Consider the following 27,686-nt stretch of genomic DNA (forward strand, 5'->3'; position numbering starts at 1 on the left):
TGAAAAAAGGAAACTGGGAATAAACAAATGGGACAAACAGAAAACCAACATTAAGACAGAAGATTTAAACCCAATCACATCAACAGTAACATTAAATGTAAATGGCTAAAACATTCCAATTTAAAGGGAGACTGTCGGGATCCCTGGGTAGCTCAGCAGTTTGGCACTTCGCTTCCGCCCAGGGCATGATCCTGGAGTCCCGGGATCGAGTTCCACATCGGGCTCCCTGCATGGAGCCTGCTTCTCCCTCTGCCTGTGTCTCTGCCCCTCTTTCTCTCTCTCTCTCTCTCTCTCTCTCTCTCTCTCTCATTCTCGGTCTCTCATGAATAAATAAAATCTTTTTAAAAAATAGTGCTTAATCAAATAAAGCATTCTTGCTCAAACATATGTAAGCTACTCCCCTAATTAAAAAACAAAAGCCAAAGACCAAAACCAACCAAACACAAACTATGTTCAATGCTTTATAAAATGCAACAAAAGACACTTGTGATTTTTAGCATATCATAAACCCTCTGAATTTCAAGGTGGGATCAGTCAATGCTAAAAATAAAAATATATGGCGAGTTGGACTTGGAGGTGGTGGTCAATATCCCCAAAATTTAGTCCCTCATCCCTTCAGAAAAAGCAGGTATTACCACTAAATATTTTAACAACATATTACTATCTGTGTGACACCAACACCATGGGATGCTTAGAATTTTGAGAGCTTTCCTAATATTGGTGATAAGTTTGAAAGACACTCTCTGACTCAAGCCCCCTATATCTTAACAGAGCACTTGCTTAGATTCCTTGTTTTTAAATCCTGGCTCCCAGGGGTGCCTGGGTGGTTCAGTTGGTTAAGTGTCTGCCTTTGGCTCGGGTCATAATTTTGGGGTCCTGGAATGGAGCCCCACATCAGGATCTCTGCTCAGCAGGGAATCTGCTTCTCCCTCTCTCCCCACCCCTCCCCACTTGTGCTTTCTCTCTTACATAAATAAATAAAATCTTAAAACAAAAACAAAAACAAAAAAAACTGGCTCCCAAACTTTCTGGCTATGTGATCATGGACAAGTTACTTTTTATGCTTCAACTTCCTCATCTGTCAAATAGTGTTAGTTTATTTTTTTATTTTTTGAAGAATACTTTTTAAAGTAGTAACAGCTGTTACAAATTGAGGCCTTATTACAATCAGGGCACTGTTCCAAGTGATTTATATACAATATATCTTTAAATCCTCAAAACCTATGAGATAATAAGCATCATTATCCCCATTCTACAGATAAGAAAACTGAGGTACAAAAATTTGTATAATTCAGTCTGATTCCAGGACCTGTCATCTTTATCAATATGCTAAACAGGTATGTTCTTTATAGATATTTTTTGCTCCAAATTGCCTGTCTTTTGCTGTAATTACTTAGTTATAAGAGCTTTATCTTCTTCAATTTGTGTAATCCCACCAATCTAGTACAAAGAGAGCATAAAGCAGATCAATGAAAGTGGGCTGAATGAATGGATTCTGCGCATGATCTTGTCATGTCATTCTACTCATGCATGGATAGTAATCAGAAGACTGGTGTTCTATCCCCAACCATACTGTCCTCAGCTGTGCCATTTTAGGAAAGTCACATCAGCTCCCTACTAAATCTGATGTTCTCATTTAGAAAATGAAGGCATGAACTAGACCTAAGTTCCCTTTCAGCTCTAAAATTTCCAAGAAAAAACAGTATTGCTCTTTTGGAAAAAGAACAAAAGAACTGCCTCTCACCAGAACAGAAGCCACTCTGCAGTTTTCAGAGTTAACACTTAGAGTCCCTTTATTGGTTTACAATCTCATGCCCTGGGACACTTGGGTGGCTCAGTGGTAGAGCAGCTGCCTTCGCCTCAGGGCATGATCCTGGGGTTTTAGGATGGAGTCACTCATTGGGCTCCCTGAAGGGAACCTGCTTCTCCCTCTGCCTATGTCTCTTCCTCCCTATGTCTCTCATGGATAAATAAAATCTTAAAAAAAAAAATCTCTTGTCCTCCCAGATTAAGAGCTCCAACAAGGCCTGGACCTAGTCTGTCTTATTTACAGGTATCTCCCAATACAGTTCCTGACACATGGAAGATATCTGATGTTTAAAGAGTGAATGCATTATAGGTGAACACCTGTAAGCAGTAAGTGAAATGAGAACCTAGTTTTTTAACGTAGTACTCTAAATCAGTTGTTACCTAAATTCTACAAAGGAATAGCTTATTTTATTACCTGAATATTCATTTTGGATATTTCTTGTGAATTCACAGGACTTTAAAATGCTTTAGTTCTTGCTGTTTCCATATATTTCACCTGTTTCCTACACTGCTCTTATTCAAGAAGGCCCGTGTAACATAATAAAGAATCTTAATATCTGTAGTAAAAGCTCATTTTTTCTAAGTTATCTATCTAGTATTTCCTATATAACTAGATCATAAAAGCAGCAGCTGAAAAAAGATTAGAAAATAGCTTAAAACTCACAGGAAAGAGATACTGAACCCTCCTCCCACCTTCTTCCTAATGCCTAGAAGTATAAAGCTACATGTTGAAGTGAACTTTATTTTGAGGATTTCTGTAATTGATGCACTGAACACACTGAAATTTAATGCGGTCTCAATTCACCAGAGTTCTTCAAACAATAATTTGTAAATTGAAAAAGCTATACTTATTTTTACCCTGAGATCTCCCTTCTAAAAATCTGGAAAATTAAAGTCTCTAAAATTGAAAGACTCTGTTTTAATAATTTATGATTAGGTCATAAAAACAGAAACTGACCAGATATACAATATATGCAAAACATGCATTACATCCTTGATTCTTATCTCTGGCATCTTTATTTTGTTGTAATGCAAAAGCCTGAGCCTCAGTGGGGGTGGACTCTGGCATCTGTATTTTTCTAAACTACATATAACTGATACAGCAAGCAGTGTTGAAAACCACTGCACTAAACATAAAACACTTAATACAAAACTATGTCAAGTGATTATTTCAAGTAACTCAATATGCAAAATCTAAAAAAGGTTAACATACCATAGAACTAGTCCAGCCCTTTTCTGTTCTTTTTCTAAATTTTCTAATATTATCAATTGGTACAATGATTCCTCATACTGATTTGTATACATTACAGGGAATATCACAAGTCTTAAAAATTCAATATAAACTCCTTATTTTCAAAAGAAATATATAGGGATCCCTGGGTGGCGCAGCGGTTTGGCACCTGCCTTTGGCCCAGGGCGCAATCCTGGAGACCCGGGATCGAATCCCACATCGGGCTCCCGGTGCATGGAGCCTGCTTCTCCCTCTGCCTGTGTCTCTGCCTCTCTGTCTCTCTCTGTGTGACTATCATGAATAAATAAATAAAATCTTAAAAAAAAAAAAGAAATATATATATTAAAAAAAAGAAATTCCATTAACTTAAGGGAAGGGAAACCCTTTTTTAAAGCCTTTAGGAGACGGACTCTGCCCAAAGATGATTTTATAAAAGAAACCCCAAACCAACTAATAACTATATCTGGCACTTGCTACTCCCCTAAAACAGAGTTTATTATTATATTTTTAAAAATTTTCCCCAAAGTGAAATCTCCCATTATATAAATATTTTAATTCAAAAATCATTTATAGGGATCCCTGGGTGGCACAGCGGTTTGGTGCCTGCCTTTGGCCCAGGGCGCGATCCTGGAGACGCGGGATCGAATCCCACGTCGGGGTCCCAGTGCATGGAGCCTGCTTCTCCCTCTGCCTGTGTCTCTGCCTCTCTCTCTCTCTCTCTCTCTCTCTCTCTGTGACTATCATAAATAAATAAAAATTTAAAAAAATCATTTATAGAGGGTGCCTGGATGGCTCGGTCAGTTAAGGCATCTGACTCTTGATTTCAGCTCAGGTCATGATCTCAGGATCGTTTAGATCCAGCCCCATGTCTGGCTCAGCCCAGAATCTGCTTGCAAGTTTCCCCAAGCAGACAGCATGTACTCCTGTTAATAAAATATAAAAATTAAAAAAAAACCTTTTAATATATATAGCAAAGACAACTTATGACAACATAATAATGAAGCTATAGAGGCACCTGGGTGACACAGGTGGTTTACACATCTGCCTCAACTCAGGTCATGATCCCAAGAGTCCTGGGATCAAGCCCTGCATCTGACCTTCTGCTCAGCGGGGGTCTCCTTCTCCCTCTCCCTGCCACTCCCACTTGTGCTCTCTCTTGCTCTTTGTCAAATAAATAAATAATCTTAAAAAAAAAAAAATGAAGTTGTAAAGGCCTTGTCCCTATGACATTTCAAAAAATGTCTGTACATGGACCAAAAGTTAACCTATTAAATCATCTGTGAAAAGTTGAAGTTTTTGGATATAGAACTTTTGGCATCTTAAATCAGCTTCTTTCTTCACATTCATGCCTATAATTTTCTTCATACAGACAAGGAAACTTGCTGAAAATACAAGAAATTACCTTCTCTCCTGCTTTGCTAATATTGCCACTGCTAACCAACATATTTCTCTAATGCATTAAATTAATATTTACTTAATTACTTCTTCAGGATGGCTTTCAGAACTCATGTAGCTTTCTTCCAACCTAACTGTATTAATATTCTAAAAGTGGAGGAAAGCAATCTATTAACCAAAATAATCTGTTAACCCAGAGCACCTGGGTGGCTCAGTCGGTTAAGCACATGTCTTTGGCTCCCACTCTTTCTCAAATAAAAAAAAAAAAAATCTTAAAAAAAAAAAAAGTTAAATTCATTAAGGTAGTTATTTCAAAAGTGTCTAGGAAACAAATCTTCCCCAATGGGAGAGTCTATTAACTTTTTACTTTTTTTTTCTTTTAAGATCTTATTTATTTGAGAGAGAATCCACACGCACAGGAAAACATGAGCAGCAGAGAAGGGCAGAGGAAAAGGAAGAAGCAGACTCCCTACTGAACAGACAGCCTGATGTGGGACTGGACCATGACCTGAGCCAAAGGCAGGCCTTAACCCACTGAGTCACCCAGGCACCCCGCTTACTTTTTTCTGTATGACTATCAAATGGCTCACATCCAACGAAGACACATACCATACACCACTCATTTTTTTAGGTTAGGAACAGGTAGCACAAAGCCTGTATTTAAGAAATTCAAAATAATCTCTCCATTTTATACTCTGCTGAAGGAGATAAATAAAAGAAGTTCTACAAGACACCTGGGTGGCTTAGCGGTTGAGCATCTATCTGCCTTTGGCCCAGGGCATGATCCTGGAATCCTGGGATTGAGTCCCACATTCGGGCTCCCTGTGTGAAGCCTGTTTCTCCCTCTGCCTGTGTGTCTCTGCCTCTCTCTCTGTGTCTCTCATGAATTAATAATTTTTTTAAAAGGAAGTTCTGTGAGATAAACACACAGAGGGGGAAAAGGGCAGAAAAAAGCAAAAACAAAAAAACAAAAGGCGATGTGGTATTATATAAAGTTAGGATTCTATATTTTCCCTTATAGGTCTCCACATCCAGGAAAAATACAGTCCCTTCTCCCTTGCTAAAACTGCATGTTTTGTTCCAACAGGGTATTTGTATCTATGCCATTCCCTGGACAATGATCAGAAAACTGAATTCTATTTTTCTAAGTGTTCCTTCTTCAGGAAAATTATTCATGTATTCCTTAATTCATTAAGCGTTTGAGCAGTTACCATTTCCCAAGCACTGTGCTAGGTGGCTGACATGATCTCTACTCTCAGAGCTTAGCGAACTGAAGAAAATCAAATGGCCAGTTATTAAAAGCTAAGTTAAACCAATTTCTATTTTGTTAAATTAACTGTCAACCAACATATGTGTCATTTAGACCCTTTTACTTTAGTTACCAAGCTAGCTGGATGGTCCAGAAGTCAATCAAGTTGTACTAACTTACTAACTGGCCCCTCACCCAGAAGTTTTAGAACTGTCCAAAAAAAAAAGGTTCATTTCATTTCTCTCCGGGTATCTGAGCCCATGTTCCTCCAGGCAGGCTGTGGGGCAGCCAGCAGCAGTTGGCATTATGAGAAAAAATAAAGCACACTTGCAGAGAAAAGCAGAGATGAGAGAAAGAATCCCTGGCTTCTGCTATTTCTAGTACCCAGAATATTTCACTTATCAGTCACATATTTGGATACCCTTATAATGATCTCATCTTTTTCTTTAAATGAGTCAGCATTAGCCTTTTGTTACTTACACACAGTCTTACTTAGTAACAAAAGTGGTATCAGACTGAACTACCTAATAACTCTTCCCAAAATGAAGTGGTTGAGAGCCTAAGCCCTGGAGCCAGCCTGCCTCAGCTCCTCTCCTGGTTCCTCCACTTGCCAGCTATACATATATAACCTATGCTGAATTTCACTATCTGTAAAATGGTGAGAACAGTACTCACCAATAGGAATGGTTTAAATTTTAAATCAGTTACTTTCTACATTTAAAGTCCTCATAACAAAGCTTGATCCACAGTAACAGCCTAAAAAGAGCTATTACTGCTTTTGTTGTTCTGTGTCCAACAGCTCCATGGGGGATCTAATGCTGTGATTTAGGCCCTCCAACTGTGAGCAGTCATCTGGCTCCACACATTCCCTACCAAATGACACAGGCAGAGAGAGAGCGAGCAACAGCCAGGCAGTATCACTCACAGGCAGAATGAGGCTCCACATATAGGTGAATGGAGAAGAGTTATAATATAAAAGCACAAGAAAAAGCAGCAGCTAACCCACTGCTTCAGCCATCACACTGTTCTCTCATGAAGAACCTCCATACATGCAAAACCCCAAACCTGCCTCTACTCCAGTATTTACTCACACTGCTCCTCACTCTATTCTGTTGGTTTTCGAAACCTAAAGATTTTACCTGTTTTTATTTCAACAGATTTCAGCTTGCCAACAAAATTATTGTTATAAACATTAAAATTATTTATTATTCGTTATTTTTATTTCTGGGCATAATGGGGATTGGGCAAAGAAGGCTGACATTTGTGAACCCTAAATCTGTCTGATACGCAATGACCAAGACTCTCTATACCCATCAATGGTCCTGTTAAGGGGATATTAGATAACTTCAAATAAAGGATTGAGAATAAATTTGACCACCACCCTGAAAGGCTTACTGACCAAGCATGGCTCAGAGATCAAGCACACGCATGCATTTAAGAAATAGAGGGTTTTGGGATCCCTGGGTGGCGCAGTGGTTTGGCGCCTGCCTTTGGCCCAGGGCGCGATCCTGGAGACCCGGGATCGAATCCCACATCAGGCTCCCGGTGCATGGAGCCTGCTTCTCCCTCCGCCTGTGTCTCTGCCTCTCTCTCTCTCTCTCTGTGACTATCATAAATAAAAAAAAATTAAAAAAAAAAAAAAAAAAGAAAAGAAATAGAGGGTTTTGTGGATGGAACTGGAGGGTATTATGCTGAGTGAAATAAGTCAATTGGAGAAGGACAAACAGTGTATGTTCTCATTCATTTGGGGAATATAAATAATAGTGAAAGGGAATATAAAGGAAGGGAAAAGAAATGTTGGGAAATATCAGGAAGGGAGACAGAACATAAAGACTCCTAACTCTGGGAAATGAACTAGGGGTGGTGGAAGGGGAGGAGGGCGGGTGTTGGAGGGGAATGGGTGACGGGCACTGAGGCGGACACTTGACGGGATGAGCACTGTGTGTTTTTCTGTATGTTGGTAAATTGAACACCAATAAAAATTAATTTAAAAATAAAAAGAAATAGAGGGTTTTACTTTGTGCACTATTGATGAAAACACAAATTGGTGCACCACTATGGAAAATAGTATGGAGGTTCCTCAAAATATTAAAAATTAAACTACCATATGATCCAGCAATTCCACTTCTGGGTATTTATCCAGAGAAAGTGAAAACACCAATTTGAAGAGATATATGCACCCCTATATTCACTGCAGAGTTTATTCATAATGACCAAGACACCTAGAATATTTATCTGAAGAAAATGAAAACACTAACCCAAAAAGCTATCTGTACCCTGTGTTCACTGCAGTGCTATTTATTAGAGCCAAGATATAAAAACAACCTAAGTGCCCATCAAAGGACAAAAGGATAAAGAAAATGCAGGGTGTGTGTGTGTATACACACATTGAAATATTCAACCATAAAAAAAGGATGAAATCTGGCCACAGGCAACAATGTGAGTGGATCTTAAGGACATATGCTAAATGAAATGTCAGAAAAGATAAATACCATTTGATCTTATATGTGGAATCTTTAAAAAAAAAAAAAAAGCAGAACTCACTAGTGATTGCCAGAGGCTGGGGGGTAGGGGTGGGGGTTAAAAGGTATTAACTTCAGTTATAAAATATGTAATATATAGCATGGTGACTCAGTTAATAATACTGTATTATGTAACCAAAAGTAGCTAAGAAAGTAGATCTTAAAAGTTCTAATCACACACACAAAAATTCGGTAACTATGGGGTGACGGATGTTAACTAGATTTATTGTGATCATTCCACAATATACACAAATACTGAATCATTATTTGAATGAAATAATGAAACTAATGTTATATGTCAACTGTATCTCATTTTTAAAAAATGTCTGAAGCTTCAAGAAAGCAACTTTTCTCATTTGTACAGCAGTTCCACTACCTACATTGGAGCCAGACCTAGGATAGATGTAATAATGCTTGCTGTTTTTATAATTAAAGGTGTGGCATTTCTTATAGGTACTAATTTAATGATTTTGTTTTACAAGAAATTATAGATATCATGTTGTATTCTGAGGGAATGGGCTAAAATGTTCTAATAGAAACCAAAAATTCAGCGGCTTGGGGAACCTGGGTGGCTCAGTGGCTGAGCATCTGCCTTCAGCTCAGGTTGTGATCCCAGAGTTCTGAGATGGAGTCCTGCATCAGGCTCCCCACGGGGAGCCTGCTCCTCCCTCTGCCTATGTCTGTCTCTCTTTGTGTGTGCCTCATGAATAAATAAAATCTTTAAAAAAAATAAGTAATATAAAATAAAATTCAGTGGCTTAAAAAGGATCTATGTCTATCTCTAGGAAGGCAGGTGACTCAGTACAAGGAGGACATCCAAAGACGCTCTGCCAAGGTGGTTCTGCAATTCTCATCATACTGCCTCTACCTCTGGGTTTAAGGTGGCTATCCACACTGCCATAACTTCTCAGCTAGTGGGAAAAGGAAAAGGAAATTCCAGTGTAGGGAGCCTCCTTTTTAAGGAGATGATCTGGAAGTTACATGCATCACTTATCTTCACATCTTTTTAGTCCAAACTCGGTCATGTGGCAACATCTACTGCACAGTCGACTGGGAAACGTCTTCATCTCTAGGGGTTCTTTATTCAAGAGATTAAAACTAGGAACACCAAGAGACTATACACACACATAGTTATTATAAAAACTTAAAAATATATATAGTTATTGTATTATTCAAAGTATATGTCAAGTACACTAACACACACAACTAAAATCTCCAGCATATAGACTCAATAATTCATTCTCCTACAAGTAGATATTTCATTATAAATTTATGCTTTTTGAAAGTTCTCAGGTAATTTTCAAGCAGCCCAACATATCTTTTCATGAAATAGCAATTGAGGGGATCCCTGGGTGGCTCAGCGGTTTAGCGCCTGCCTTCGGCCCAAGGCATGATCCTGAAGTCCTGGGATCGAACCCCGCATTGGGCTCCCTGCATGGAGCCTGCTTTTCCCTCTGCCTGTGTCTGTGCCTCTCTCTCTCTCTCTCTCTCTCTCTCTCTCTCGAATAAATAAATAAATAAAATCTTAAAAAAAAAAAAAAAAGAAAGAAAGAAAGAAATAGCAATTGAAATGAAGTTAGAGGATAACTGAAAATAGAAATGGGTAGGTAGGGGTGCCTAGGTAGTTCGGTTGAGTGTCTGACTCTTGGTTTCAGCTCCGGTCATGAACTTGGTGTCATGAGATCAAACCCCATGTCAGGCTCTGTGCTTAGCAGGGAGTCAGCTTAAGATTCTCTCCCTCTCTTTCTGCCCGTCCCCTGGCCTTTTTTCTCTCTAAAACAAGCTCATAGAGACAGAGAACTGATTGGTAGTTGCAAGGAGCAGGGGTGGAGGAGGTGGAAGGAGAAATGAGTAACAGGATCAAGAGGTACAAATCTCCAGTTATAAAACAAATCGTGGAAATGTAATGTACAGCATGGCAGCTATAGTTAATAATACTATACTGCAAATCTAAGCTGCTAAGAACAAATCTTCAGTTATCATAAGAAAAAAAATTCTGTAACTACCACCTACTGTGGTGCTCATTTCCTAACAGTTGACCCTTGAACATGAGGGTGAGGGATGCCTACCCCCTACACACACACAATTGAAAATCCATATATAACTTTACACTCTCCCCAAAAGTTAACTACAATAACTTACTGTTGACCAGAGCCTTACCAATAACAGTTGGTTCACATATTTTATACACTTCTATGTATACACTATATTCTCACAAAGCTAGATAAAATAAAATGTTAAGAAAATTTTAAGAAGGCAGCCCGGGTGGCCCAGGGGTTTAGCGCCGCCTTGGGCCCAGGGAGTAATCCTGGAGACCTAGGATCCAGTCCCATGTTGGGCTCCCTGCATGGAGCCTGCTTCTCCCTCTGCCTGTGTCCCTGCCCCTCTCTGTCTCTGTGTCTCTCATGAATAAATCAATAAAATATTTTTTAAAAGGAAGAAAATTATAAGAGAAAATACACTTACAGTACTGTTTAAAAAAAAAATCCACGTTTCAGCAGACCCACACATTTCAAATCTGTGTTGTTCAAGGGTCAACTGCACGAATACTGTTGTATACCTGAAACCAATATAATGAACCAATTATACCTCAGTTTAAAAAAAAAAAAGAGGGGTTCTAAAGGGCCAGGAAGTACTTTTAAAGAATCATTTGGATATGACTTTTTCCAAAGAGATTTTCTTGACAAAAATATCTTTTAAATTATTCTGGAACCAAAATTCCACAAGATGAGGAAGAAGGAAAACATATAGCATGTTCATATGCTAATACTGTCAGGGCTTCTCTAGAAAAATTCTTAAATAAGGGCAAACTCTAGGACTCCCTTTCTTAGGGACCCAGAACCAGCAGAGCCCACCAATCCATGCCAATGGTCACAAACTCTCTGGAGAGACCTGTCTTCTGAGGTTTCTTATCTGTACAAAGTACCAAATTAAGCCTGTAGGGAGAAATACACATGACCCCACATCTAACCTCAAGAAATATGTAATCTCTGTTCTAGACCTCTTCCCTCTCTTCAGTTCTTTTTCCTTCACCTTCTCTCATTTGCTCAATTTAGATCTTCCAAAGGTCTCTAGTCTTTCCCTTCTGCTCCCTCACTCTGTAAAAACCCTCCCATTTTACTTCTTTTCCACATTTCACCTCAAAGAAAAAAAGTGTGAGGAAGTGCCTGCTCCTCAAGCTAGTCCCAAACTCTTTCTAGGGTTTTTCAGAATTGCTGGAGGGTTTTCATTCTCCCACCACCCCACCACCCCAGCCCCCAGGCAAATTTGCTAATCTCTCTTTCCCTCCAACTACTGAAAGTAAGCCTCAATTATAGATGTACTGGGACAGGGACAGGATTAGAAACTGCTGCAATCACATGACAAAAATTTTAGAAGAAAGGGGATAATAAAAACCACAAATTTATATCTTAGATCACTAATAAGCCCTAATATACAGTGTCTTGTTCACTACTTGCTTTGTCATCTTATGTGAAGAGCATCTATGACACTTTTGTATCTCCACACATTCTAATTCAATGCTATGCGCACAGACACATAAATGCTCAGCTTACAATTTCAGTCAAAATTTTCCAAGTCTTTTTTTCTGATGGGTGCTATTATTCTAACATTTTACTGCAAAATCTATAATGCAGCAAATGCTCCAACATAAGCAAATATCCAAATAATGATCTCATTATTTTATAATCCAGCAAATGCTCCAACATAAGCAAATATCCAAATAATGATCTCATTTTCTTGTATCATAAAACTTATCTAAATTTTAAATCATTAGGTATATTGTGTTTTCTTAAAAATTAAGCCTGTATTTAAAATCTTAAGGAGGGATCCCTGGGTGGCTCAGAGGTTTAGCACCTGCCTTCGGCCCAGGGAATGATCCTGGAGTCCCGGGACCCTGCTTCTCCCTCTTGACTTTGTCCCTGCCACCGCCCCTCCCCACCCCCGGGTCTCTCATGAATAAAAAAATAAAATATTTAAAAAATAAAATAAAATAAAATCTTAAGGATACAGGATACCTGGGTGGCTCAGCGGCTGAGCGTCTGCCTTTGGCTCAGAGTGTGATCCTGGGGTCCCGGGATCCAGTCCCACATCAGGCTCCCTGAAGGGACCCTGCTTCTCTCTCTGCCTGTGTCTCTGCCTCTCTCTCTGTCTCTCAATGAATAAATAAAAATTTTTAAAAATAAAATAAAATCTTAAGGATGGGGCACCTGGGTGACTCAGCCGGTTAAGCAGCTGCCTTCCATTCAGGTCATGATCTCAGGGTCATGGGATGGAGAGAGCCCCGTGTAGGGCTCCCTGCTCCTTTCCCTCACCCCTGCCCCTCCCTGCTTGTGCACACGTGCACTCTTTAAATAAGTCTTAAGGATAAATATTACATTTAACATAAAACAGCAGACACTGCTTTGTTTTTTTATCAACAAAATATTAAAACAGGCTTTGTGGTTTAGTCACACTCAATTTGATTATAATAACTTCTCAGTGACTGATATTAATATCTAAAGAAATGCCCTGATAACATTTACACAACTACTGTTCTACTAATCAAATACTGTAATTTGTTTCAGTAATCACTCAAATTGTTTAAGTTATCTCCTGGTGTTAGGCACAAGAAATAAAAATAAAACAATCAGATTTTAAAGAACTTAAGTCTGTTGCAGTAACAGACACAAATGACTCTAAATGAATGTGATAAATATAGTAAAGAAGCATGTGCCATGGGACACAGATGACAGTTATGTGGAGTGAATCATTTTATCTGAGTCTTGAAGAATATCAAGGACAGAAACTGGGAGAGGGAATATTCCAGGGAGTAGATTGAATATATTAAGTAATGGGGGGAGAAACAGTAAGATGGGGATATAGTAGACTGTAATGAGGTTGTAAGAAATTTATGTATCATAAAAGGAATTTTGGGTACTTCATTCATGGGCAACTGGAGGCCTTAAATTTTCACAAGAGGAATGCCATGATGATCAAACCTATGTTGGAGAACATCTAGAAATAAATTGCCAGCCTGATGAAATAATATCAGTAGCTAGGTTGTTGTAAAATAAGCTTATCTTTTTAAAATTTAAGTACAGTTTTGCTGAGTTAAATTTAATAGGCAATAACTTGAAGTGAAACCTACAATTCACAGAGCTACTACAAGAGGCAGTAGAGTATAATGGTTAGGCATAAAGGCTTTGAAGGCCAGGACCTAAATACCAACTTCACCACAGAAGAGCCAAGTGCCCTTCAGTAAGCTACTTAACCATTTTAAGCTTGTCTTATCTTTAAAATGAGAATAACAATCATATTCCCATCAGGTCAGAGGCTATCATTATTTAAATTTTATTCTATATTTAAAATCTCCACAGCAGGGGCACCTGAGTGGCTCAGTCAGTTAAGCATCTACCTTCAGCTCAGGCCATGATCCCAGGATCCTGGGATCAAGCCCCACATCAGGCTCCCTGCTTGGTCGGGAGCCTGCTTCTCCCTTTCCCTCTGCCTCTCTCCTCCTGCTTGTGCTCTCTCAATTGCTCTCTCACTTTCAAATAAATATATAAAATCTTTAAAAAAATTTTTTTTTCAGGCAGCCCCGGTGGCTTAGCGGTTTAGAGCTGCCTTTGGCCCAGGGCATGATCCTAGGGACCCGGGATCAAGTCCCACATCGGGCTCCCTGCATGGAGCCTGCTTCTCCCTCTGCCTGTGTCTCTGCCCCTCTCTCTCTCTCTCTCTTTGTGTCTCAAATAAATAAATAAATAAATCTTTTTAAAAAAATTTTTTCAATTTCCACAGCACAGAATATGAAGTAAAAAGAAGTCAAAATATCACAAACCAAGCTTTCCACTGTTCATTATTTTGTATAAAGTGAATACCCAGAATATTGGGACACATTCATATGATTGTATTATATCATTTTGTATTTGATAATCATATAATTACCAAAATTCATTTCAAAGTCTAAAGCAAACTACTTGAAGTTTTTCTGCATGTTGATTACTTTGTATTATGGGTGTCATTTCCCTTTAAGCAAATACTCACATTATGTTTGCACTGAAATTTTGTTCCCTTAAGAATTTTGAATGACATGTGTAATTTTTTTATAATGGATAAGTGGTAAAAATTTTCCTAGGGGCCATTCTCTTAGCTGTTTTTTATTAGTTCAAGGGGAATAAAATCATAAAAAACTGGTCTTTCAGTAAGAAAAATTGCCCTTCATTACGAAATAATTTCTTCTTTATCAATGCATACCTCCTATAATTATTTATTAAGATATGCTGGAATTACATTTCATTTTGTAGGATTAAAAACTAATCAAAAAGGTTTCTTTTTTATTTTTTTTTAAGATTTTATTTATTCATTCATGAAAGATACAGAGAGAGAGGCAGAAACATAGGCAGAGGGAGAAACAGGTTCCCTGCAGGGAACCCAGTGTGGAACTAGATCCTAGGACTCCAGGTTCACTGCCTGAGCCAAAGGCAGACCGTTGAGCCACCTAGGCATCCCTTAAAAAAGGTTTCAATAACTTAATTTTTTTTTTAGTAACTAAAATTTCAGATACATGTCTAAGAATGTTTATATTAGTACTCCAATCTCTTTTATAGCCTTAACACCTGTTTTTGGCCTATATGTCCCCTTTAGCTCACATATTTCAGCTACTATAACTAAAAATTATGGCAAAACTATTACTCCATAAAAGTATCTACCAAATCAAAGAAGCTGGAAAGCATTCTCTCTGTATAGTCAAATCACAGCAATCTGGGGCTTCCCACTGCATAGATAAATCCTTAGATAAATCCTTTTAGTATCACAGGTACCAACCAGGTGGGGACTAGCGTAAATCTGGCAAGCTGCCTCCCAGACCACTGAGGGTTCGGGTTCCTTCCTCATTGCTTTCTCAAGCTCTCATTTGCCGTTCCTACTCTTAAAGATGTACAAACCCAAACTCTTGATGCTTCCACACAGGCAGACTCAGGCTATCTTCACTTCCAGTGAACAAGTGAGGAAGCCAGGCAAGGATGGCTTTGAATGCTATATACGAATTACAAAGCATTCATACTTTTACCTAATCATTATGTCAAGACAAGATGAGTACTGTTACACTTCCCTTCATAGGTTTAGACACGAATTTTGGGTAGCATGTCTCTAATTTTTAAAAAACTTCTAGATATAATAGACACAGATATCTCAACATAAAAGGTATATTACATCCAGACATAATAGAAATGCTACATAAGAAAATATCAGTAAATCTGTTCATATAAAAAAAAAGATACTTATTACAAAGACTATCTCCAAAAACTCCTTTCTTATGAGTTGGAAATTTTATGAAGAATTTTATTCTTCAAGTATAAGGTTAGTGTTGTGGTATACCATTCCTCTACTTAAAGCTCTCCAATAGCTTTCTACCAAAATTAATAAAATCTGACTCCTGCCTATCTCATCTTCTACCACTCTCATCCTCATTCACAATGGCCAGCCACACTGGCCTCCCCATACAGCACCTATTTGCTGTCCTTCTGCCTAAGATGTCCTGCTCTGCCTAGGCCCTTGTCGTCATTCAAGGCCATCTCCCTAAAATGGCCTATAACAATGACTCAACCTGCCCAGTCACTCACTATGCCATTACCCTGTTTTAATGCCTTAGTACTGTTACCCGAAATTACTCTTGTACATTTTTAAGTTGTCCCTCCCTCCATATGAATGTAAGCTCCATAAGGGCAGGGACATTGTTTTTTACTGCTCTATAGGAAATACCAATAAATGTTAGAATGAGCAACTGAATATGCTGAGTAGGAGCTGGTTACAGCTACAAGTCAAAGGGCCATACAGTGGAATAGGCCAGGTCAGGCAGAGACCAAAATACTGGCAGTGTGCTCAATGATGTGCACTGCTCAGCCTGGCTCACAGTAAAACAGGCAGAGAACACAGATGAAACAAGTAGGAGACTGCCCCACTCACCCCAGCTGAGTCACTAATAACCCTGCTAGGCCTCAATACACTTGCAAAACTAGTACTCAGATTTAACTAGAACAAAAATCTGTTTTATGTAGAGACAATTCTCATGATGCAAATGATGTGTGTTCAGTAGGTTATATATTTTAAAAACTCATTCGATGAACCTAATTGCTACTCTACGTGGCTTGGTAAATACCTGTTAGGCCAATAACAATTCATATAGATAATCTAGATGCACACAATTGTACCTCTTCCCTCAAAAAGTCAAGTGTCTACAAACTATCTTTTATTTTTTTGAATCAAGTGAGCATATCCAGAAGAAACTGCTGAGAAAATTTCACCCAAATGGCTCATCCCTTTTTTGTAGAAGGGACAATAATGGGAAGGAATACACCAGGGTGTTAGAAAGTCGAAATCCAAGATTGAACTGACAAAGATTTCAACCAGAAAGGAAAAATGCAAAGTAAGCCTGCAGTAACGTCATTAGATATCCTGAGATTTGACTTAGCCCCTTAAACAAGATAGCATTTCTTTTTACACACTTCAGGTTAAATGACAACGTGCAAATGTTACTGCCCTCAAACCATGCACTACAGTATATAGAGGCTTGCCAAAGATCAGAGAAGCTTCAGAACTGAAGATGACTGCTTTGGAGGGGCTTACGAAAAAGACTGGGAAGGGAGTATCTTTGGAAAGCAGTGAGAGTTGGACTGGAACAAACAACTGTAGAAAGTTTCAGGAATGGCTCTGGAAAAAGATGAATGCAGCAACAGAATGGAGAATGGATCAAAATTCATTTATCAATACACACCATGTAATAATTAGGAACAAAGACACAAGGAAAGTAGCAGTCAGTCCTTTTAGCTACAAAATTTCTACCATAAACATTAATTTGGGTGCCACAATTTTTTTTTTTTTTTTTTTTTAAGTAGGCTCCATGCTGAGCATGGAGCCCAACTCGGGGCCTGAACTCACAATCTCAAGATCAAGACCTTAGTTCAGTTTTAAAAAGTTGCATGCTTAACCAATTGAGCCACCCAGACACCCCTGCACTTCAAGATCTTAATAGCTTTTTGCTTTTTTTCACAATCATGTGTTTTATTTTATTTTGGGAGTAGGGAGGCAGAGAATCTTAAGCAGGCTCCACGCCCAAGCAAAGCCCAACATGGAGCTCGATCCCACAACCCTGAGATCATGAACTTGAGCTGACATCAAGAGCCAGACACTTTGGGACGCCTGGGTGGCTCAGTGGTTGGGCATGTCTGCCTTTGGCTCGGGGTGTGATCCTGAAGTGCCAGGATCAAGATCAAGTCCTGCATCAGGCTCCCTGCATGGAGTCTGCTTCTCCCTCTACCTGTGTCTCTGCCTCTCTCTATGTCTCTCATGAATAGATAAAAAAATCTTTAAAAAAAAAAAAAAAAAAGTCACTTAACTAACTGAACCACCCAAACACCCCTCATAATCATGTGTTTTAACGCGCAGTTATGGCAATACAGAATTTCCTCCCAATACATATAAATGTAAAATAGCTACATTAAAAGTAGCAGTAGAGGGGATCCCTGGGTGGCTCAGCGGTTTAGTGCCTGCCTTTAGCTCAGGGTGCGATCCTGGAGTCCCAGGATCGAGTCCCACGTCGGGCTCCCGGGATGGAGCCTGCTTCTCCCTCCTCCTGTGTCCCTGTGTCTCTGCCTCTCTCTCTCTCTCTCTCTCATAAATAAATAAATCTAATAAATAAATAAATAAATAAATAAATAAATAAATAAATAAATAAATAAATAAATAAATAAAAGTAGCAGTAGAAACCCCTGCATCTACACAGACTCTAGCAGTATGACCAGACAAAACAGAAACCAATTTCAAATTTCAGTTCTAACAAGAATTGTGTCCTCAACATATCATTTATTTTAGGACTGGTCTGTATCACTTGACAATGTTTACTATGTAATAAACACTTCAGATGTGAAAACATCTCAGAATTCTAAGCTACAAGGAGAATCATTTTCTGAGGAGGCTACCAGTCTAGCTGAAAACTGATGCTATGCATTCTGAGGACTTTCACAGAAGCAATTACTCAGAAAAAGGACCAAGGCCAAAGAAGTATCACATACTATTAAGTAATACATGATATTGTTATCTTTACTGCTAGTCTCTGCTCACACATTACTATAATCACTTAACATATATTTGTTTTGAAATATTTACTTAGATTAAAGTTATCCTTCATGTTTATAAAAATATCCTCCTGGGTGCTTGTTATAAAACAAATGTTTTCTTTTAGAGTCTTTGATGTATACCAATACCACATCTCCTTTTCTGTAGGATAAATGTATTCTAGCAGTCTACTAAGAAATAAAATTTTATAAAGCCAATTCCAATAAATTACCTTGAAAAATTGAGATGTAGTCCCATAGAAGAAGGATGATGTATAGTAGAAGAATTTTAAGTTATCTGGGGAGCAAATTTCCTGTGCAGCCAAACACTTGTGACTCCACAAGTTCTCATTTGCTTCCCCCAGGCAATGCCTAACACTTCTGTGATTCCAACTAATCCTCTGAACTTTAGGGATGTCTCCTCATCCTGAAAATGTCTTAATTCTACACTCGATGCTCCCAGAACTTTGTAAGACAATCTGAGTCACTGCCCTGCCCAAGTAGCCCAATCTGGCTCCCTCCATCTTGCCCATGACCTCCAGCACCAGGATTTGAGCCTGAAGCTTCATGTTATACAAACAAAACACGATTTCTCTGTCATTAATTTTAACACAGAATTTGTCAGTTATTTGAATAAGAGGTACCATAAATAATTACTGCTCTAAATAAGCATACCAGATGATAACCTCTAATGATTTGAAAATGTGAAAAATATCAATCATAACCCAAAGAGCCCACTTCTAAACAAAATTAATGTCAATGAAATATACCATATTTTTTGAGACTAAAAATGTAAAGTACTACATGAGGGCTTTCCTGGTGATGTGGATAAAAAGACACCAGTCTTTGATCACTTAGGATGTTCATGCATCACATCCTCCAAGTCCCCCACACCCAAATTTAAATGGGAATCCAGCATCTGAATTCTTACACACAAGCTATTGTGTACACATACTGCTCTGATGGGAAATACTAAGATAAACATTTGCATCATGCGACATTTTCTTATATGAAACCATTACCCACATTCAACAATGACTCTAGGTATCCTACTGTCCCCTGGCTTACTGTATGTAATTTACAAGTATGTGTTTTGAGAAGACCGATCTCAGAAAAAAGGGACAATCTTAATTATCATGTTACATAGGACCAAGAGTACTTGGTTAATATGAAACAATGTAATGTGACTGGTAGGGACGAGTGGCTCAGCAGTTGAGCATCTGCCTACAGCTTGGGGCGTGATCCCAGGGACCTGGGATCAAGTCCCACATCGGGTTCCCTGCAAGGAACCTGTTTCTTCCTCTGCCTATATCTCTGTGTTTTTCTCTCATGAATAAATAAGATCTAAAAAAAAAAAAAAAAGTGACTGATAGATGATTAGAAAAATTATGCTTATATAATGATGCTTTAAGAGCTCCAGGTAAGTTCAATGTAAAGCTTCAACAAAATAAATCTTAAAAGGATGAAAAAATGGAATATGAATAACTTGCACTGTATTAAAAGTAAACACATATACCCACTTATTGTCATGCACCTGTTAGTGTGAAAAGTACAAAAGATCAATGCAAACCAAAGCATGTAAAAAAATTTAAGGATGGCAGCAGCAATTTACTGATTTTCCAATTTATCCACTCCCTAGTATTTTCAAAGTAAGTCCTGCTGAAGGGATTTATCAAGATGTGATATATGAACCCGGCACTATTTATGTTTGATACCCATACTACAACATTAACCGTAAAGATGACAAAGGACTTGAATTTAGTAAAGCAGAAGTTAGCTTTTTTTCTAGTGGGGGGGGGGGCAGGGGAGAGAGGAAACCTCCCAAAATCCTTTGAGAATCCACTAAAAATGAGAGACACTCCCTCAAGAAAAATAATTATACGATGTTAAAAAGTTCAGCCTTAAGGTGTAAAAATCTGGTAACTAAATCACCTCCTTCTGGATAAACACAAAGAAATTTTCTAATTGGGGGGGGCGGGGGGGGGGCCTGGGTGGCCCAGGCCATGATACCAGGGTCCTGGGAACCAGCAAAGCCCTGCATAGTCATCATTATGTAGTCCATAGTTGTCATCATGTAGTCAGACTCCCTGCCCAGCAGGGAGTCTGCCTCTCCCTCTGCTTGTACTCACTCTCTCAAAATCTTTTTCAAAAAATCTAATTGAGAAGGATAGCACAAACATCTTTTCCTTCTTAAAAATTATCCCTTCTTTTGCATCGCCTAATCTACATTAGATCTGTAAAATCCAGTGGTTATTTGCTGGTCTTTCCCTACCTCACAGTGTTATTTGAGCGTTGATGTCCACTCTGCCTCAAAATACTTTCTACTTGCTACTTTCTGACATTACTCTCCTGATTTTCCTTCTATCTCTCTCTCAGTCCCCTCTGTAGGCTTCTCCTTCAAACTACACAACCTCTGAACTAGAGGTTCAAGCCTGCATCCTGGGCCCTCATTTCACTATACCTTTCTTCTCTCAATGAGCTTGAGGGAGTCCCCAGAAAAGAGCCTCTATATATGTATGTCTCCCAAATGTATATGTATCTCAAACTTATGTGCATAACTTGAGTCCAAAATATTCCTCTGAGCTCCACCAGTATCTAACTTCTATTTTCTATTTGACACCTTCTTTTGGATACCTCATTGGTATCTATCTAAAGCCTAACATATACACAAAGAGCTCATTTTCTATGCTGCCCTCTTTCCAAATACATACACACAGAGGTTCTATTCCAGTCTTGCTCCTATCAGTAAAACATGGCCATCACCTACCTAAGTGGTAAGACCACAGAAACTTGGGGCCATTCTTGGTCCTTTTTCTCACTTCCCACATCCATTGCATTCCATCAACAGGTATTCTAACCCCATCTCCACTACTGCCATCTTAATCCTATCTGCCATCACCAGTTGCTTGGAATAGAGCAATACCCTCCTTTCTGGTCTCTCTTCTTCCACTCGTGCCTTCCAATCAGCTCCCTTCCACACAGTACGGAAGGCAGGAAAAGAATTTTAAGTCACTACTGAAATAATGTTACTTCCTTGCTTCAAAGCCTTAAATGGCTTCCCTCTGTTCTTAGAATGAAATCCATACTTCACTTTGGTTTACATGATTCTGCATCACATGGTATTCCCCACACTTCAGGGCTTCAGTGTCCATGCTTCCCTCAGTCTAGGATGTTCTTATATTTTTCACAAGGCTTTCTCATCTTTCAAGTCTTTGCCTAAATGTCTTTAAGCCTTCTCCAAATAACCTCCCTACCCCAATTACTGTCCATCGTTGCACTCTTAATTGCTCTCTTACTAGCTACACAACTTGTAGTTACGTATTGTTCTACCTGGGTACTGTCTATATTGCCAACTAGAATTCAAGTTTTAGGAGGTTTGAAACTCAGCATGGGGAGTTAAGGCTCAAGCTGCTGTGCTGCCAGAAGAGGAATGGGGCTCAGCATCCTATCCTCACTCCAGGCCAGGCCCTGCCCTACCTTACTCCTCCTGGTTGAGATGGGCTCAGCCAAGAGCACACCAGTCACTGCAGCATGGCCTCTGCTACACAACAAGCTTCTGGCGCAAGTGGTGGAACCCCATTTACCTCCTGCCAGCATCCTGCACACTCCCATCCCAAAGGAGAGCTCTCCACAGCCAAATGTACCAGCAAAGGAGCAGTTGGAAGGTCCTAATCCAATTCAAGACTCAGATCCCCACTCTTCTACCCTTGGCATTGCATGGACACCTATGAAGACCAGTAGTGGAGAGCCTCCAAGCCCACTGGTTAAACAGCTGAGTGAAGTATTTGAGACCAAAGGCCCTTAATTGAATCTTCTCCCAGAGCCTGTTCTGCCCCTAGAGGCAACTTCATTTTCTGAATTGGACATGCCTCCAGGTACACCTAGTTTTTGCTTGACAACCAGATGCCACCCTGGAGCCAAACCAAGCTCCCCTCCAAGCAGGTGTTCTCCAAGGAGCATGCAGGACAGCCCTCAGAAACCCCTATAACCAGCCAGGGCTTGGACAAGCCCTCAGAAGACCCTGAGACTCCCCAATCTTCAGATTCTAAACACAAAGATGGTAAGTAAATGGCAAGTTGTTAAGGAGATCTTCCCTACCTCCCTGACAACTCCCTCAGAACTCTGACACCACTCAGGCTAAGTGGCCTTCTTCCCTGAGTGAAATGTTAGGGAGCTGAAGGAAGCGGCCACTCTGGGAACTGCATGACTTATGAAAACTGGAGGCTGAGTCTGGGAGGAGGGCCAGGACTAGGACAAGGAAAATCAGTACTTCCCAAACTTGGTAGAGAACTAGGCTGGGGCAACCCCGGTGGCGCAGCGGTTTAGCGCTGCCTGCAGCCCAGGGCATGATCCTGGAGTCCCGGGATCGAGTCCCATGTCCAGCTCTCTGCATGGAGCCTGCTTCTCCCTCTGCCTGTGTCTCTGTCTCTGTCTCTCTCTCTCTCTGCATCTCTATGAATAAATAAATAAAGTCTTAAAAAATATATTTAAAAAAAAAAAAAAAAGAACTAGGCTGTGAGTGGCCCCAGTGGTAGAATCACCAGGGGACTGTGATACTGTGTCCTCTCAATCTCTTCTTTCCCTGGGAGACTAGAAAGGCTTGTTCTCATCAACTCCCCCCTCAACTACCAGCTCAGGGACTGAGTGCTTTCTTGAGCTTTGTGTCTCACGTGTTTCCTGTATATTAAAGAAAGTGATTTAAAAATAAATAAATAAAAGTTCCCACAAGCCAGAAGCCAAATCTGTTTTAGTCATCTGAGTAGCACAGAGGACTCTCATATTTTAAGTCAATATGATCTGATTTACTTATGCTTTTGCCACTCTTGTACATTACTTCCTGAGTATAATACTGACTTTAGTAGTCTAAAACTTTTAAGATTTGAGAGAAAGAGCACGTGCGCATGCAGTGAGCATGAGAGAAGCAGAGGGAGAGGGACACGTAGACTCTCTACTAAAATTATGGCTAGGCTCAATCCCAGGACCCTGAGATCATGACCTGAACAGAAGTCAGAGCTTAACCGATTGAGCCACCAGATGCCCCTACGTAAAATTTTCTCTAAGTACAATTCTTCCAAGCTGCTCTGCTGATATTTTAAAATGTGCTTCCATGCCTTTTTCTACAGAATTTATTAGGATCCATCCTACATCAATTTTCCATCTATTAACTAAATAAAAACACCCAATGTCCTGATATTATACATAATGATCATTTCAATGCTAGTAGACCCTATTAAGACTCTCCATTAGTTATTAATATTTAAAATTTAATACTGACACAAGTCAGTACTAGAATCAAGTCAGATCTGACACCTGTGGCAAATGTGATGTTGAATGCTATTTAAGAGCTTGATAATACAGTCCCTTTATTTTGGCCTGGCCTTGCCCTTTGTCATATTCAGGTTCTTTAGAAAGCAAAAAGAATTCAGTTTTTGACTACTCTGTTAACTGATGTTTAGTGAACAATATGCTGCCCCAGGTAACAAAACCCCGTGACAACTTTCAATTACATTCTGCGTATGAAAACTGTTGGCTTCCTAGGGCTTTTCTGACTGGGCTGAGATTACCTTGGCCTTCCACAGGTTTATCACCTATGCAGTGCAGCACCCGACTCTACAAAGCAACCTATAATCACTTGCATATAAGTTTCAAGAAAAAAGCCATGAGCATACAGCAATTCCTGGATTACAATTTTCCAGCAAAGAGCACTGATGAGCTTCTTAGCCTATATAGTAGGAAGTTTCCCAGAGGATTAGAGGCATATTCTGACACCAGTTACTAGGTCTTTTGTTTCACTTTACAGCATGGCTGCATAAGAAAGGCTGAATAAGAATGGGCTTATTATGAAACCCTGTTTCACTCCACTGATGATGGGGAATGTGTCAGATGTCTCAGGCGGGTGCCAGCATCTCTAACATAACTGAATATCTGAAATAGCTTTAGAATTTGGGGGAACATCACTAGGAAGTCCAATTTACTTAGCACCCCTAAACCCACGCTCACTTGTTGGCAAACAGTAATTTTATCAAGTCAAAACATGGTAACCAAAGGTACTGGTATTTTCTTTATACATCTTCTCAATCTAGCCCACAGCACTGATCCCGTCTTTTGTATCACACTTCAGTCCAGAGCCCCTCTGTGATTCCGAGAAGGTGAAAATTGCCAAAACGGTTTGAGTGCCAAGTCAGAAAGACTGCCAGCAACAGACAGCTGTAAAATGTGACAGCAATTTCCCCAGCTCTTTCCATTATTTTCTGAAGAGGGTAATGAAGACATTCCATTAAGCCATCAGACTCAAATTAGGTTTTTGTGTCTATGTTTTAATTTAACAAATATGAATTGTGTATCTTCTCTTTCTTGGACAAGGTAGGGATGGCAAAGATGTAATCCCTGCTCTCAAGGAACTTAAAATCTACCCAGAAAGAACAAACCAAGTAACAGTGATGACAGGCAAGCACTGCTTCTTTTTGTTCTATACGAGTAGCTGGAGTGTTACTGAAGGACAAAAATGCTTCCAATCCTTTACAAACTGTCACTCTGTCAGAAAGCCCCAGGCTTCCAGCCTTTCTAAATACATACTCTCCACTTATGACCTCAGTTTCACATCCCATCACCCTCTCTAAAATCGTTTTAAAAACATTACAGTATCTCCCTCCCTCGCATATGTATACATATATCAAACCGTAAATATTGTGGTGCCTGGGTGGCTCAGCTGGTTAAGCATCTGACTTCCCAGGTCATGATCCCAGGATCCTGGGATCAAGCCCCACATCAGAGCCTGCTTCTCCTTCTCCCTCTGCAGCTACCCTCAACTCGTGCTCTCTCTTCCTCAAAACAAACAAAACTCCCAAGTATTTACTGAGAGCCTAGTAAGTGGCAGCAATACGTTAAGCAGTGTATATGGTCAACAAAACAAGTAATTAAACCTTGGAAAGAGGATCTATCTAATCCCTCTGCTCCCTCAATCCAGTTCCTCTCCCTGCCTTACTGACTTCTATTAATGGCACTACCAGCTTCCCCAGTACCCAAAGAACTTCTGACTCCTTTCAAGTCCTACATGTCTAAATCAGTGGCCAAGTTCTCTAGATCCCACTGCTTTCCACCTCATTCTCCTCTCCACTTTGATGGCTGCCACCTGTCCCAGGCCCACCTAGCCTCCCACCCGGACTACTAGAGGTCTCTCCCAGTCTCCAGCTTCCCACCAAACTCCACTCAACCCCTGCTCTGTTTCTATCCAGATACTCAGTTCTAATTGGATTAGACTTCTAGTTCAAAAAGGTTTGTGAGGGCAGCCCTGGTGGCTCAGCGTTTAGCACCGCCTTCAGATCGAATCCCATGTCAGGCTTCCTGCATGGAGCCTGCTTCTCCCTCTGCCTGTGTCTGTTCCTCCTCTGTTCCTGTGTCTGTCTGTCTGTCTCTCTCTCTCTGTGTCTTTCATGAATAAATAAAATCTTAAAAAAAAAAAAAAAAAAAAGGTTTGTGATTCTCCAAAGCCTCAGCCTGACAATGAGGAGCACAACTTTATCTCTCACTGCTTATTCTTCTACTCCTTACTCTCAGCCATAGGCTTATTCACTCTTGCCTAAATAGTGCTCTCTGAGCCTTCCTCTACTACAGAGATGTCTCTTACTCTTCCCATTCCACTTCTCATTTCCTCCAGGAAGCTTTCCCAGATATCTAAGTGTTCCAGACACTACTCACACCCAGTCAAAGCAATCTCTCAATGCTCTGAACCTTTGTAAGGTGTAATGTGCATTTATTACTTTCTAAATAATATTCTCGTTTCCGAGTACTATTCAAGATCTGTACATGCATTTTTTACCACCCTACTTGACAACGACCTCCTTGAAGGCAGTTTTCATGTGTAACAGGGATTCAAGGATTCAAGGTTTGTGACAAGAATTCAATATTAGTATCCTTTACAAGAATCCATAAAAACTGTGAAATGTGGCCTTATTAAGCTATAAAAATTTTTTCCTCAAAATACTGTTAACATTTAAACAATGGAATAGGGGTTTTCCGAATTCTTTTTTTGGTGTGATAAAATACATAAAATTTGCTATTTTAACCATTTTAAAGTATAACATTCAATGACATTCACAATGTTGTACAACCATCACCACTATTTCCAAAACTTTAATCACCCCAAACAGAAATCCTGTGCCCATGAAGTAATAACTTCTCCTTCCTCCCCTCCCCCCATCCCTGGAAACCTCTAATCCTCCACATCTCTATGAATTTACCTATTCTAGGCAATTCAATGCAACTGGAATCACAATATTTGACCTTCTGTCTGTCTGGCTTATTTTACTTAGTATTAAACTTTTCAAGGCTCATTCATACTGTAGTATGTATCAGAACCTCATTTCCTTTCGTGGCTAAGTAATATTCCATTTTAAATGCCACATTGTGTTTATTCATTCATCTGTTGATGAATACTTGGGTTGTTTCCTCTTCAGGACTATTATGAACAGCTATGAACACTGACAACAATCTGTTGGAGTCTCTGTTTTCAATCCTTTCAGGTTAAAAAAAAAATCCTTTCAGGTATACACTTAGAGTATAACTGCTAGGTCATATGATAATTCTTTTTATCTTTCTGAGGAACAATAGCAGTATAGTTTTACAATACAGACACACGGTCTTTTGGTAAACACAACAGCCACAAGAAGTCCTACTCATTTAGTAAGCAGTTCACTTCTGGATAGATTTCCTTCTTTCCTACCTACTCAGGCCCTTGGTGATTATCTAATTTCCAGGAACCTGCCCCTGGTTTGGTGGCTATTCTGAATATGCTTTCACTCCAGTCTCCTGGTTCTCGCTGTTTTTCAACACTGCCTTTATGCACATGAAAGCAAACACACTGCACTGGTAACTCTCCAAATGAAAATTATTATAAAATGCAACATCATTCAGATACTGAAGTCACATTGATATCTTTAATGCATTTGATATCAAATGGATGAAAAACACAAAAAAAGATTTTTTTCAAGTGAGATACAGGATTTTATAAAGGACTTCTGTTGAACTCATTTCTTACATCCAAACAACCATTTAAAGCAAGCTAAACTTCAAAAAGATATACATGTCTTTACTACTGCAAGCAAAGGATCTCTTTTCCTTCCAAGATTAGCAGCCTGGGATTTCTAAATTGACATCTCATTATTACTACCACCAATTTCAGATTTTATAAAACCAGAAAAATACAACAATGTACATTCACAGAGTATCTGGAAGGATACACACAAAACGCAAGTTAGCTCCAAGTTAGAAGCTCTCTCCACAAAGCAGCAGGATCAGAAAAGATCATGAGGGGGATTTTCCACTTTTTACTGCACAGCTTCTACATCTCAACTTCTCAAAAACATTCACTCATATCATATATCTTTAAA

The 27,686-nt window shown here is 39.4% G+C and overlaps 1 protein-coding gene and 1 pseudogene across 1 annotated transcript in view; one reads left to right on the forward strand and one right to left on the reverse strand.

Annotated features, from left to right (window-relative positions):
* Positions 1 to 27,686, reverse strand: part of UBE2E1 (ubiquitin conjugating enzyme E2 E1) — a 76,450-nt gene that overhangs the window by 38,905 nt on the left and 9,859 nt on the right. The window lies entirely within an intron of this gene.
* LOC112925589 (cell division cycle-associated protein 3-like) lies at positions 21,680 to 22,591 on the forward strand (annotated as a pseudogene).

The sequence above is a fragment of the Vulpes vulpes genome, chromosome 11 (genome assembly GCF_048418805.1).
Source record: "Vulpes vulpes isolate BD-2025 chromosome 11, VulVul3, whole genome shotgun sequence".
NCBI lineage: Eukaryota > Metazoa > Chordata > Mammalia > Carnivora > Canidae > Vulpes > Vulpes vulpes.